At 40.1% G+C, this 12079-nt stretch overlaps 1 long non-coding RNA gene across 1 annotated transcript in view; it reads left to right on the plus strand.

The window, feature by feature from the left end:
- Positions 1–9646, plus strand: part of LOC137864887 (uncharacterized) — a 186168-nt gene extending 176522 nt beyond the window's left edge. Inside the window, exon 4 of the long non-coding RNA XR_011101679.1 lies at positions 7175–9646. This is a non-coding gene — a long non-coding RNA (uncharacterized lncRNA). The remainder of the gene's footprint in view (positions 1–7174) is intronic.
- Positions 9647–12079: the final 2433 nt, after the last annotated feature.

Consider the following 12079-nt stretch of genomic DNA (forward strand, 5'->3'; position numbering starts at 1 on the left):
AGTCAGTGAAGAAGGAGCGGGAGAGGTGCTCCAGGTGTCAGAGAAGAAGTCCACTGAGGCCTGTGTTGAGGACCATGGTGGAGCAGGGTTCCACGCTGCAGCCCGTGGAGAAGATCATGGTGGAGCAGGTGGACCTGCACTGACAGAGGCTGCGGCCTATGGAGGACCCCCACAAGAGCAAGCCCCAGGCTGGACCTGTAGGCCGTAGAGAGGAGCCCACACAGGAGCATGTGACCTGGCAGGAGCTGCTGCCCATGGGATCACCCATGTTGGAGCATTGTGCTTCTGATGGATGGATCCCGTTGTACAGACCCATATCTGGAGAAGATATCTGGAGAAGCTGCTTGAAGAGCAGCTGCCTGTGGGAAGCCCATGCAGGATCAGTTTGGGAAGGATGGCACCTGTGGGAGGGACCCCACATGGCGCAGGGGAAGAGAGTGACCAAGAAGGACCAGGGGAGGTGAAGTGCTATGGACTGACCTCAACCCCCATTTTCCTATTCCCCTGTGTTATTAAGGGGAGGAGGTGGAAGAGGGTGGATGGGAGGAAGGTATTTTTGGTTTCTTTCCTTTGTTTCTCACTTCTCTAGCTTGTTAGTAATAGGCAACAAATCCTACTGTCTCCTTATGCTGAGTCTGTTTTGCCTGTCATAATTGTTGAACGATCTCCCTGTCCTTATCAGGACAAAACCTTGAGCCCTCTGCATTGTATTTTCTCCCCTTTCCTTTTGAGGAGGGGGAGTTAGAGAGTGGCTGTGGTGGAGTTTGGCTGCCTACCCAAGTAAAACCACCACAAACAAAAAATACTTGAGAAAGGTATTGATGCTTTAGAAAGGTATTAATTCATAGTGTTGCCAAATATGAAATAACTGCATTTGATGCATTTCATTTTTTTCTGTAATGTGACTGACTTATTTATTCCCCAACCACTTGCCAAACTTTCTTCATCTTCCTTAATAGTGAATTTGCTAATGTGCCTCAAACTTTGGTATTTATGAACTGTCGTGCTGAAACGTACAAATAAGAAGAGAAAGCTAGAAGTCCATGCCATTGCTGTTCGATTGTTACTGTTCTATTTCTGAATAGATCCTCAGAAGAATGCCATGTGGCACATTGTCGCCCAGGAATTTCAAAGAAGAAGCAAATATATTTCTAAGGATGTTAATACTTTGTTTAATACTGATTCAGAGAGATGCAATAATTGAAATTAGTAGCAGGTATCTATAACATGATGGGTACAGGTTCCTAAGCCCCAGTCCTTAGAGAAGAAATCCATTTCCTAAGAAATTTCCATTTGGGTTTAAGGTATATCTTTAGTCTTAAAATACTATTTTATGATTTAGATGCATGCATATGCTACGGTGGAAAAGAAAATGGTTATTCTTTAGACAAGGATTGTCTGAATTTCCAATCTCCTTCCTGTTTGAACAACTCTTCTTTACAGAAATCACTACAAAACAGAAAGGGATTTGATGGCTGTAGAAGTGAAACAGTGTGATGCTCAAAAGAAGAATACAAAATCGTAGCTGGTGAAACAAAAAATATTGGCAAGGTCTGCATGCTTATTGTTTGTGCTTCTGTTATTTGTTATACCAACTTGCAAGCGGGCCTGTGATTGTGTCAGCCTGAAACAGAGCATGCTTCTAAATATACTGGGGTGGGATGTGCACAGCAGAGGGGGCAAGTATGTCTCCTCTTCAGGATTTGTCCTTCAGCATATTTCAGAGAGCAGCCATCAAAACTCTGTAATCTTTGTTTTGTTTTGTTTTGTGCTCCTGCAATTTCTGAAGCTCTCTGTCTGTCTGGGGAAATGCTGCACCTCCTTTTGTTGACTGGTGCTGGGCTGATGGAGCTGCGAGGCTGGTTGGCACTATCTGCAGCACGTCTTTCAGTGGGATGCCCCAGGCCCTTACTCAAATGGCTCAAAGATTCCAGCATTGATGTTCTCACAGCCTCTCTTGTCCTGATGTATATAATGTCACTTGTGTAACCCTAAAACGAGTTATTGGGTTCTGTATTGGAATGTGTTTTGAGGATGTGGTTCTATATAATGGGCTGTGTTTTGAGCAAATTTGCCAACACCACCAAACTTGGAGGAGTTGTGGACTCAGATGAGGGTGAAAAGGCCTTGCAGAAAGATCTGGACAGATTGGAGAGCTGGGTGATCACCAACTGCGTGAAGTTTAACAAAAGTGAGTGCCGGGTCCTGCACCTGGAACAGGGTAACCCTGGCTATACGTACAGACTGGGCAATGAGACGCTGGAGAGCAGCCCCACAGAGAGGGATATGGGGGTTGTGGCTGACAGCAAGTTGAATATGAGCCAGCAGTGTGCCCTGGCATCCAGGAGGGCCAACCGTATCCTGGGGTGCATCAAGCACGGCATTGCTAGTTGGTCGAGGGAGGTGATTGTCCCGCTCTACTCTGTGCTGGTGCGGCCTCACCTTGAGTACTGTGTGCAGTTCTGGGCACCACAGTACAAAAAGGACGTGAAACTGTTGGAGAGTGTCCAGAGGACAGCGACAAAGATGGTGAAGGGCCTAGAGGGGAAGACATACGAGGAGTGGCTGAGGGCACTGGGCCTGTTCAGCCTGGAGAAGAGGAGGCTGAGGGGAGATCTCATTGCAGTCTACAGCTTCCTCACAAGGGGGAGTGGAGAGGCAGGTGACCTATTCTCTGTAATCACCAGTGATAGGACCCATGGGAACGGTGTTAAGCTGAGGCAGGGGAGGTTTAGGCTGGACGTGAGGAAGAGGTGCATCACCGAGTGGGTGGTTGCACACTGGAACAAGCTCCCCAGGGACATAGTCACTGCACTAAGCCTGTCAGAGTTTAAGAAGCAATTGGACTGTGCACTTAGTCACATGGTCTGAATTTTTGGGTAGACCTGTGTAGTGCCAGGAGTTGGACTTGATGATCCTTATGGGTCCCTTCTAACTCGGGAGATTCTATGATTCTAATAACATTTCTTCAGTTAATAGAACCTTATTTTTTCTCTCTACCCTTTCACATCTACCTGCAGACTGAAACTCTGGATGGATTCTTTCATCTGCTATATTGTCATGCACCTCCAAGTGTAGTAAACAATTTGCATATTTCCAAATGGAATGAGGATATGTCTGGGTCTGAACTTCTTCCCTTATTGTACATGCTTATTGAAGCTTCTTCAGTCAGAGTCTGTCTGTTCCTTTTATTTGCAGTGTGCAATGTACAATCTACACCTTTTTTTAATTCATAGTTGTGGGTTATACTATGTTCAAGGTCTTGCTCTCTGCAAGTGTTTCTACACATAAAGCCAAACATGGAGAAGCAATTTTGAGTAAGAAGCTACCATTTTGAGTTAACAAAATTGTTTTGATTCTTTGAGATATTTAATGACTTCATTAGGCATCTTACTACACCACCACTTTTGTTAGTAATAGTTTCTTCCTTTAATTATGCAGTTAAATCTCCTCATCTGCCCAAAGTGTTATTTTCAATAGAGAAAATGAAATGGAGACACCGTGTAGAAGGTTTGCATTTACAGCAGAAACCAACTGACCTTTACATAAGGCTCAGCGAATGCTCCAGATTGATAGTTCCTATTCCTCACTTTGAAACAGCTGTTCCAAAGAAGAGCAATTCCTTGTTGCACAACCATTCAAGTCCATCCAAAGTTACTCTATTTTAATACTTCATGTGTGTCTGTAATGGTGGAGAGGGAGGGAGGAGTCTTTGTTTAGAGCTCAAGGATAGAAAAGGTGTGTCAGAAAGCTCGCTCAGTATATCACATTTATTGTGTTCTTATGCTTTGTTGCAAATGTCACAGCACTGCGGTTGCATGGAAAGTGAGTCTTAGCTAACAAAAGGCTTCACCTTTTGTTTCCTTCTCTATACTGTACTTTGTAATAAATATCGAATAAAACAACACTTCTTATTTCCAAGTGTTTCTGCCACATAGTGATGAGATTTCTTCATAGTGGAAAGTGTGTGCTCTACACATTGTTCTACATTTGAAAAGAATTTTCACAGCTGTTTTTCTTAATGTGCCTTGCTTGTGGTTTTGATCATTTGAATGCTGCTGAGTTGTTTTTTTTTTCAGCGAATGTGTTTGACATTTGCTATAGCTTATTGATCAAGAGGAATTCTTGTGGTATTACTAGAAAAAGTAATATATAACTAGTTTCACAGGTATTATCTAGCAATTTAGAAAACTTAAATTTAATGAATTTAGTTGCTGAAATGGATTAGTGGCTAAATATATGTAATAAATCAGTGTATAAATTACCACTATATGCTGGATCCTATGAAATGAAATTCTTTTAAAGAACAGAGTTGTGTTTTCTGTTAGTTCCCTGACATTGAGAATATAGTACAAAAATAAGAACTGTTTTTTTTTTAAAAATTGAACTTTTACTTAACTTGAATAAGTTGAATACTTTTTCTTGTCTGGAGGTAAATCTACCTATCTTTGTAAAGTCCACAAAAACTCCAATGCAAGAAAGCTAAAAATATATAAAAGATAAATAAAAATGCATAAATTTTGTAAAGTCCATTATAGCATCATGGCACAGTGAGCAAACAGTTTAGACTTTGAGATTGCTTTGTACAAAGGAATCATTTAAATGGAAAATTACCCCCAAAAAAGTGCTGACTTACCCAATGAGCTGTCAATAGGAGATTTAGGGCTCCCCATGTGCCATCAGCATGCTTTAATTGATTACCGTGTTACTGTCCTGAAGTGTGCTAACATAAAGGTTAGAGAAATCCTGAGGATATCAACTACCTTTTCCAAACTGCACAATTAAGGGTACAGTACATAATCTGAGAACAGAATCCGTCATTCAGAAATAAGCGATCTGCTTTACCTGGAGTAGAGATGTGTTTTTCTAAAATTCACGGAATTGTGTGCAAAAATGGCTGCTCAGAGGAGTGGTTATAAACTGGATTGTTATGTGTTTCAAAAGAATAACACTTTAGATTATGTATAGTTTTGCACAGGCCTCGGAGAAAGATGCCTGAGTCAGACTGTGCATTGTCTCTTCCGTAGAAGTGCTTGTGTTATGTTACTCCTTGTTTTTGCAAGCAATTTGTAAGTCCATCCACTTTAATATCTGGACACAGGTACAAACGCATCTTCTGTGTGCCACTGGCAAGGCTGATGCGGGTTGTGTTCAGGCTCTGAAGCCTGACCCGGTTAGTGGTTAAACTGCACATGATTCTGATTGTCCTGGCTTCTTCCTGCAAGGAAGGCTGGGGATGTGCAGGCTGCTGAAGGAGAGGCTCTGGAGCATTCTTGGTGGTTGTGCTTCGAGTCTGAAAGATAAGCAAGCAGACGATACACGTCCAGCCTTGGGGACAGGATTTCAGGGGACGGCCTGCCCAGGGAGTGCCTGCAGGTCAGTCACTCATGGTCACTGGGGTGTCTCTCTCCACTCTGTTGCCTGGGGGTCGGTTTTCAATTACCTATTGAATTTCTTGCTGAAATAACATGATCTCAAGCTGTCTTCTCAAACTTTACCAGTAGTTAATATTCTTTACAAGACAGAAAGTAATGCCATGGGAGCTCTTATATTATAAAACTTCTAAGTAAACAGGTATATACACTGGAAACTGTGTTTAAAAAAAAAAAAATGAAGAGAAACATGTAACATGGAGAAACCTTTAGCTGCTAAATACTGGAGAAACTTCTGTTTCCTGCAAATGAGAAATTAGAATCATATTTCTTAATGGACGTGCATTAGATTTAAAGTCACCTTCAGTTCTGTTTGAAATTTGATTTTTTTTTTCTTTGATCAGCTACATTAGCCCAATAGAGATATTAGGAAATAGAAGACATCTAATAAAGTGCTCAATAAAAATATTATGTCATAACATATTTTCTTCACAAATCAACTTCTCAATTTACGTAAACACCTATTTCATATAGTATTAGTGTTTGACATTGTTTAAATTGATTTTTTCCTTTAAAATATGTTATCACATAGTCAAATACAATACTGGAGTGGAATCAAAATTAATTAAAACTGTTTTCTAGGAATTTTCCACATACTAGTTTTCATCTGCAAACAAATAAAAATAAAAATTTTGAAATGTTTTGGTAAAAGTTCATTCCTCTCTATCAGCTCCAAATGCTATTTGCTGAAAAATGTTTCAAGATGTTGACAATGATGGTTGTGTATTGTGGCTTTCATGAACAGCTGCAAGTGGAGTGCTGGTGTAATGTATTTATAGCTGTAGTAAACTTAAATTGTTCCAGACTGAATGATCTTTTCCAGTCAGTAATTAACATTTTCTAACACTGAGGTGTTGTACTTTGAGGTATTTGTATATCTATATGGTAATAACAAAAGGAATTAAAAGGAGCTAGGAAGATTTAGTCTGTAAAAGATGGTTCTCTGAACAGTTCAAAGTTCTGAATCCAGAAAGGCAACTGCTGCTGTCTGTGCAGCTTTTTCAGAGTATATAAACAAGATGGAATTCCATGTAGTACATGACTAAACCGACTTTTGATCAGAATGTACGGTAGCAATCATTAAATATATCTTGTGTGGTGACAGTGGGAAAGGCATTGTTCTCCATTCTGCTCAATGGACCATGCTGGAACACTTGTTTCATATCTTGAAACCATTTATGATCGCTGTTAAAGAAGTCAGTGCTTTAGCAGTGCCAATGAATCAAGTAAAGTTATCCCATCCATCCGTCTGTTAAGAACAAAATATTGGAGAGAATAAAGACACACAGAGAATCTAACTATACTCAAAGTTGCGTTAAAAATGTCATTTATCTGTTTGTCAGTGGAATGGGACAGATCAGGAAGCAAGCAGTTCATATTTTTTTCAGGTTTTAGATATTTGCTTCTCTGCCTCAATCATTGTTGCTAGAATAATCTTAACGAAAGGAAAGTTTCCAAGGGATAAACGGAGTTTGTCTTTTGAACAGCTTTCCACCTGCAGCTGTGACTTTTTGCAAATCAAATGAAGTTTTGTTTGTTGCTTTGCTTATTTATGTGACCTTGTTATAGTGGGACTTCGTCTTCCCCCTTTGGAACAAGGCCATAAAAGGGAAATGGGTTTATCTAATCCTTAGTCCTGTGAACCATCTCCGTTCAAGGTGAAGCTCTCTGTCTTTGACTGACAGACTTGAGCAAACTCATATAAAGCTTTTTTGTTTTTTGTTTGTTTGCTTTTTTTCCAGATAGACTGGCCATTGTGCATTCAGCCCTCACATACAGAAAATACTGAATTCTAGCCAAGAAGGACAGAGTATTTTGCTTTGTTTGTGAACAGAAGAGCGTTGCCTGGAGGACTTCCTCATTAATGCCAATAAAAGCAGAACCCAGACAAGCTTGCCTGACCGCACTTCCCAGCTGTAAGGAGTGGATTCCATCTGACTGTTAAACAGAACCACATTTCCAAAGGGATTTATAAAAGGCATGATGAGGTAGCCAGAGTGGATTCCCCGCACTTATTAGACCATACTCTGCAGAGCATAAGTGGCATCTTGAAATACGTGTCCATCAGAGATGTGAATTCTGGCTGCTGTTTTTAGACTACTTGTAAGTTTATTCACAAGACCTATTTGGAGCCCCCTAAGCAGAATCTACATTCATCAAAGTCATGCTTCTATTGCTGTTTGTCCAGGATTCTTGTATCTACCTTTGCATTGAACCAAATCCTGATTTTGAGATGCCTACACTGAAATATGGATATGGCATATTTGTAAATGGGAGAAGAAAGTTACATGAGTCACATGAAGAATGTATCATACATGTATATCACCTTCCACTACCTTTCTTGATATCTGGCACATCTGAAACTTTACAGTTGAGAAGAAATGAAAAAATTAGAAAAACAGATTGTCTTGATGCAAAGCATGGAGAACTGCAGCGCACACCACTGCAGGCACTGCCGGGCAAGATCTGAGCTGAGAACACAACCTGTGTTCGCACTGGCTAACACACACTGGTGATGTGCGTATCTGTACAAGCTCCTCTGGAAGAAGTCTAGCTGCTGCTTGTTAAGCAGCTTCTTTTTTCCTGATGCTTACTGGAAGGAAGCTGTATAGTCTAGGATCCTGGAGCTTATCTATTCACTTGCCATCTCCTATTAGAAGAGTGAATCCAGGATGTCCGCTTCTGAAGGACACGGGTCTTTCTAGAAAGGATATACAGCTCTCCGTGTTAGTGAATTTCAAGGACTGTTGCTGTTGGCTGGCAGCACTTCTCACAGTAACAGGTAGGAGGAGCATTATCATCTCCCTATAAACTGTATTCCACTGTATCTTAGGTGAAGTGTTCTTTCTGTGCACATCTGTGTTGGATCATTTGCCATATTGAATTTGGCTGGCAGCGTTAAGGTCATGGCTGTGTGCTAAGATTGCCTTCAATCTGTTCAGTGAAGCAAGTAAAACAGATGTGTGCATGGTTCCTGAATACTATGGTGACTAGTGAGTGTTGGAAATAGTGGGAAAAGGACTGACAATGAATAACATGATTGACCTGAAGGTATCAGGATTGAGTCTGGGAAAACAGAATTTTGAAAAGCACTGTTTGATAAGCTTGAAGTGGTTTATAAAGGAACTAATTTAATTCTAAATAATATCTTAAATTGACACATCTTTTCTTCTGTTTCCAAATTTTCATAGGAAAGATTCCTAAATTCTGGACTTTGTCTAGAGAATTTAAGTGAGATTCTCTGCACAACTACATTGCTTTCTTATGAATTTCATTTTCAAAAATTTCTTAAAGAATGCTGAGAGGTTGAGATGGACATGTTGTCATTGCATCTGTAAGTAGAATCTCGCGTTGGATTTCAAATCTTGGTCTTGGTTGCTTTTCAGTGCATTGGGTCTGTAGCTGTGAAACAATCATAGCATGTTACTGGTTCTTGCAATAACAGCAACAATGGCAGAAAAATTCTGGTGCAAGCACAGGAACAGGAAGTGCATGCATAGAGCTAGAGCAAGATTTAAAGTCACATAAGGAGATATGATGACTTTCAAGTTTGATGGGAGTAATGAGAGTAACTGGAAGAGACTGGGAAACAGGAATTTTGACATCTTTGGGATATGTTGTTAGCTGATGTCTTCCATTTAGAAAGGAAGAATGTTTCAGAAATCAGGGCAAATCTGATTTAATTTATTTTTTAATATCCAGATTTACAAATAAAAAACTCTTACCTAAACCACAAATACAAAAACTTGTTATGAGTTTGGCCATGTCATTTTACCTGTTCTTAAATTTCTCAAGAGTTCTTGGGAGTGAAGTACAGTATTAGCAGTTGGCATCTTCATGTGAATTGAAAGGATAAAATGAAAGGGGAGCAGGTACTGCTCAGGAAAGACAGATTTCTTTGGGCTCTCAGATTTAGAGAGACCTGGAAAGACTCAGAAGAGACAACATTGCACAAAGATATATTGCAAAATCTGCATTTTAATGAACCTCTCAGAGATACAGTGGGAGATGAAATCTGCATCTAGGTGATGCAGGAGCATCATTTGACATGGCAGTAGGTGTAACTCAGGACAGTATTGGAAGCTGTGCTGGAATGTGGAATGCAGACCTCTTTCAAGCTGACCCCATAGTATTTATCTTTTACATTTGAATCCTAGTACCCAGGATCATAATTGAAAAGCTAAATGTATCTGCTGCAGATAGAAACAGAGTCAGTGGTGCATTTGTAAGTGGATTCAGAATTTTATGCTAATATTTGGTGGAAATGTAAATTTTCTTGTGGTACTTCCAATGTGTGCATTACTGTGTGTTCTCCCTGAAGCTGTAGTTCAGAACTGATTTTGATCAATAGTTGACTGCTTACGGTTCTTTATATTCATGTATTTAGGCTGTGAGGTTTTGGGGAGCCAAACCACACAAGATTATTTTTTTGTTTGCATGGTAATAGTATAATTAATATTTTATTTCAGGCTAGACTAATACAATTTTTGATGGTTTTGAGGAATAATATTAATGTTCGCACTGAATGCAAATGGAAGAATAACATTTTTCCAGGTAAACAACAAATGCCTTTGAATTTCTTGATAACGAATAACGCACGGTACTAACACAGACCAAAGGTAGACTCCTCAGTAAGTCAGTAAGAAAACAGCCACTAAGAAAAGGAGCTGCATACAAACATTGTGTGGATTGATTTTTACCTTCAGTGTTTCAGATATTGGAGTGAGGAGAGGGGAGATCTCATAGACTGGAAGTTACTGTGGTGTTTTTTTCAGGATCATAACCTGGGTTAGGAACTTACACTCTACTTGCGCTGTGTGGAGAAGGACAAATGAAGTGGAACACTTAGCATATCTTCCCAGATGAAACCTCCTTTAGCTGTCAATGTATTTATAAAAGCATTTTTAATCGTCTTTTACTGTATAAGCCAAATTGAGATCCAGTTGCGTTTTGGCCCTTCTAATTTTCTCTGTGCACAGCTAAACAGCAGCTCTATAGCCCTGCTGTGTTGCCTGCCCATTCTTCCAGACTTCATAAACTTTTTCCTCCCAAGCCCCTGAAAAAAGTTCTGTTAGCCAGGCGGGTCTTCTCCCCCACCAGCAAAACTGTAGGCATGTTGGGACAGCCTGCTCCAGCGCCTTTTTCTTCTTGAAGAAGGTCCATCCTTCCTGGAGTCCTTCACATTTCTGAACCACCTCCCAAGGGATTCTGCCAGCCAGGCCTCTAAGTGGGCCAAAGCCTACCCTCTGGAAATCCACAGTAGCAGTTCTACTAATTGCCTCCTTAATTCACCAAAGCTATCCTGCTAGGGTCACTGCACCCAAGGTAGCCTCCAACCATCACATTTCACTACACTTAGTGCTTGTGAAACATGTTAGTATCACAAGGCTCCAAAACGCCTTTTTTATCTGTTCACAGAACAAGTGTAACAGAAGGAAAAGCAAAAGAAATTTCCCTGTAGGTCTCTGCCAATAAGCTAACCTGGAGGATCACCAATTAGTGTCAAAGATTTTTACAGCACAATTGACCCATGTCCACTGGGAACTGGACTGAAACCATCAATTGTTGTTTAGAGCAGGACACTGCCTCCTCCTACAACCAACTTTTTATATGTCAATAAATCATTGGGGTCTGTAGTGGATCCTTGGATGTAGTTAAAATATTCATACCAACCACTACATATGAAAAATTTAAAAATGCTGAAAGACTGCCCTAAAAACAATGCAAATATTGCCCGTCAAGGACTGTAGGTTAAACTTAGACCCGTGTTACCTAATGTTAATATGAGTCATTCTATAATGAACCTTACAGCTAATCGTAAGTAACTTTCAGCAAAAACCTTCTGAAATCAGTTCGTCAGCCCTCTGTTTACAGAATAACTGTAACAATGGCTATGCCAACTGGTGGGCTGCAGGCTGATGTGTTACTCAGTTTGCAAGGAAGATATTTAGGTTCGTGGGCCTATATGCAGACTCGGCAAAGCAGTGTGCATGTCAGTGTGCAGAGAACTGAGGTATAACTAAGCGTGGCAGTAGGATTTTGCCTTGTGCACTAATTTGTCATAATATTGTTATTACCCACCTTTAAATAATAATAATAATAATAATTAAAAAAACTCTTAAGAGCTTTCTTGTGTAATTATGTTTCACTTGATGAAAGACAAGGTTTTGTTGTGCATTATTAACTGGAGAAAAGACACAAAATTAAAGGAAGGGCATAGCGTTGTCCTTGTCTGATGGTAGAGCTCTACTTGTGTGCTGTACGATTTGCTGATATGAGCATTTGGGGTAATAGCTGTGGCTTTGGGTTTTTCTTTCTCTCATAAAGACCATAGGTTTCACAACGTTTTTCTATTAGTGGAGTTTAAGATAAATGCCTCAAGTCTCCTTTCTACTTATTTTCCAGCTACTCAAACACCTTAAAGCTTTGAATGAATTCAGCAGTACATCTGTAGTCAGGCAAAGATTTCTCTGAAGCTGATGGGAGGTTTGCCTCAGTTAGGGGCACAGCCAAAGATGTGAGACTCCTTATGTAAAATAGTGAAGTTGCTCTTTCTGCTGTGAGTGTCGTGCCGTACTAGACTGAAGTGTACTTGTTTTACACTATTAAACATCCCATCTTTTGTCACACAGTAGAATTTAAGATAA

Source organism: Anas acuta, chromosome 15 (assembly GCF_963932015.1).
Source record: "Anas acuta chromosome 15, bAnaAcu1.1, whole genome shotgun sequence".
Classification (NCBI taxonomy): Eukaryota; Metazoa; Chordata; class Aves; order Anseriformes; family Anatidae; genus Anas; species Anas acuta.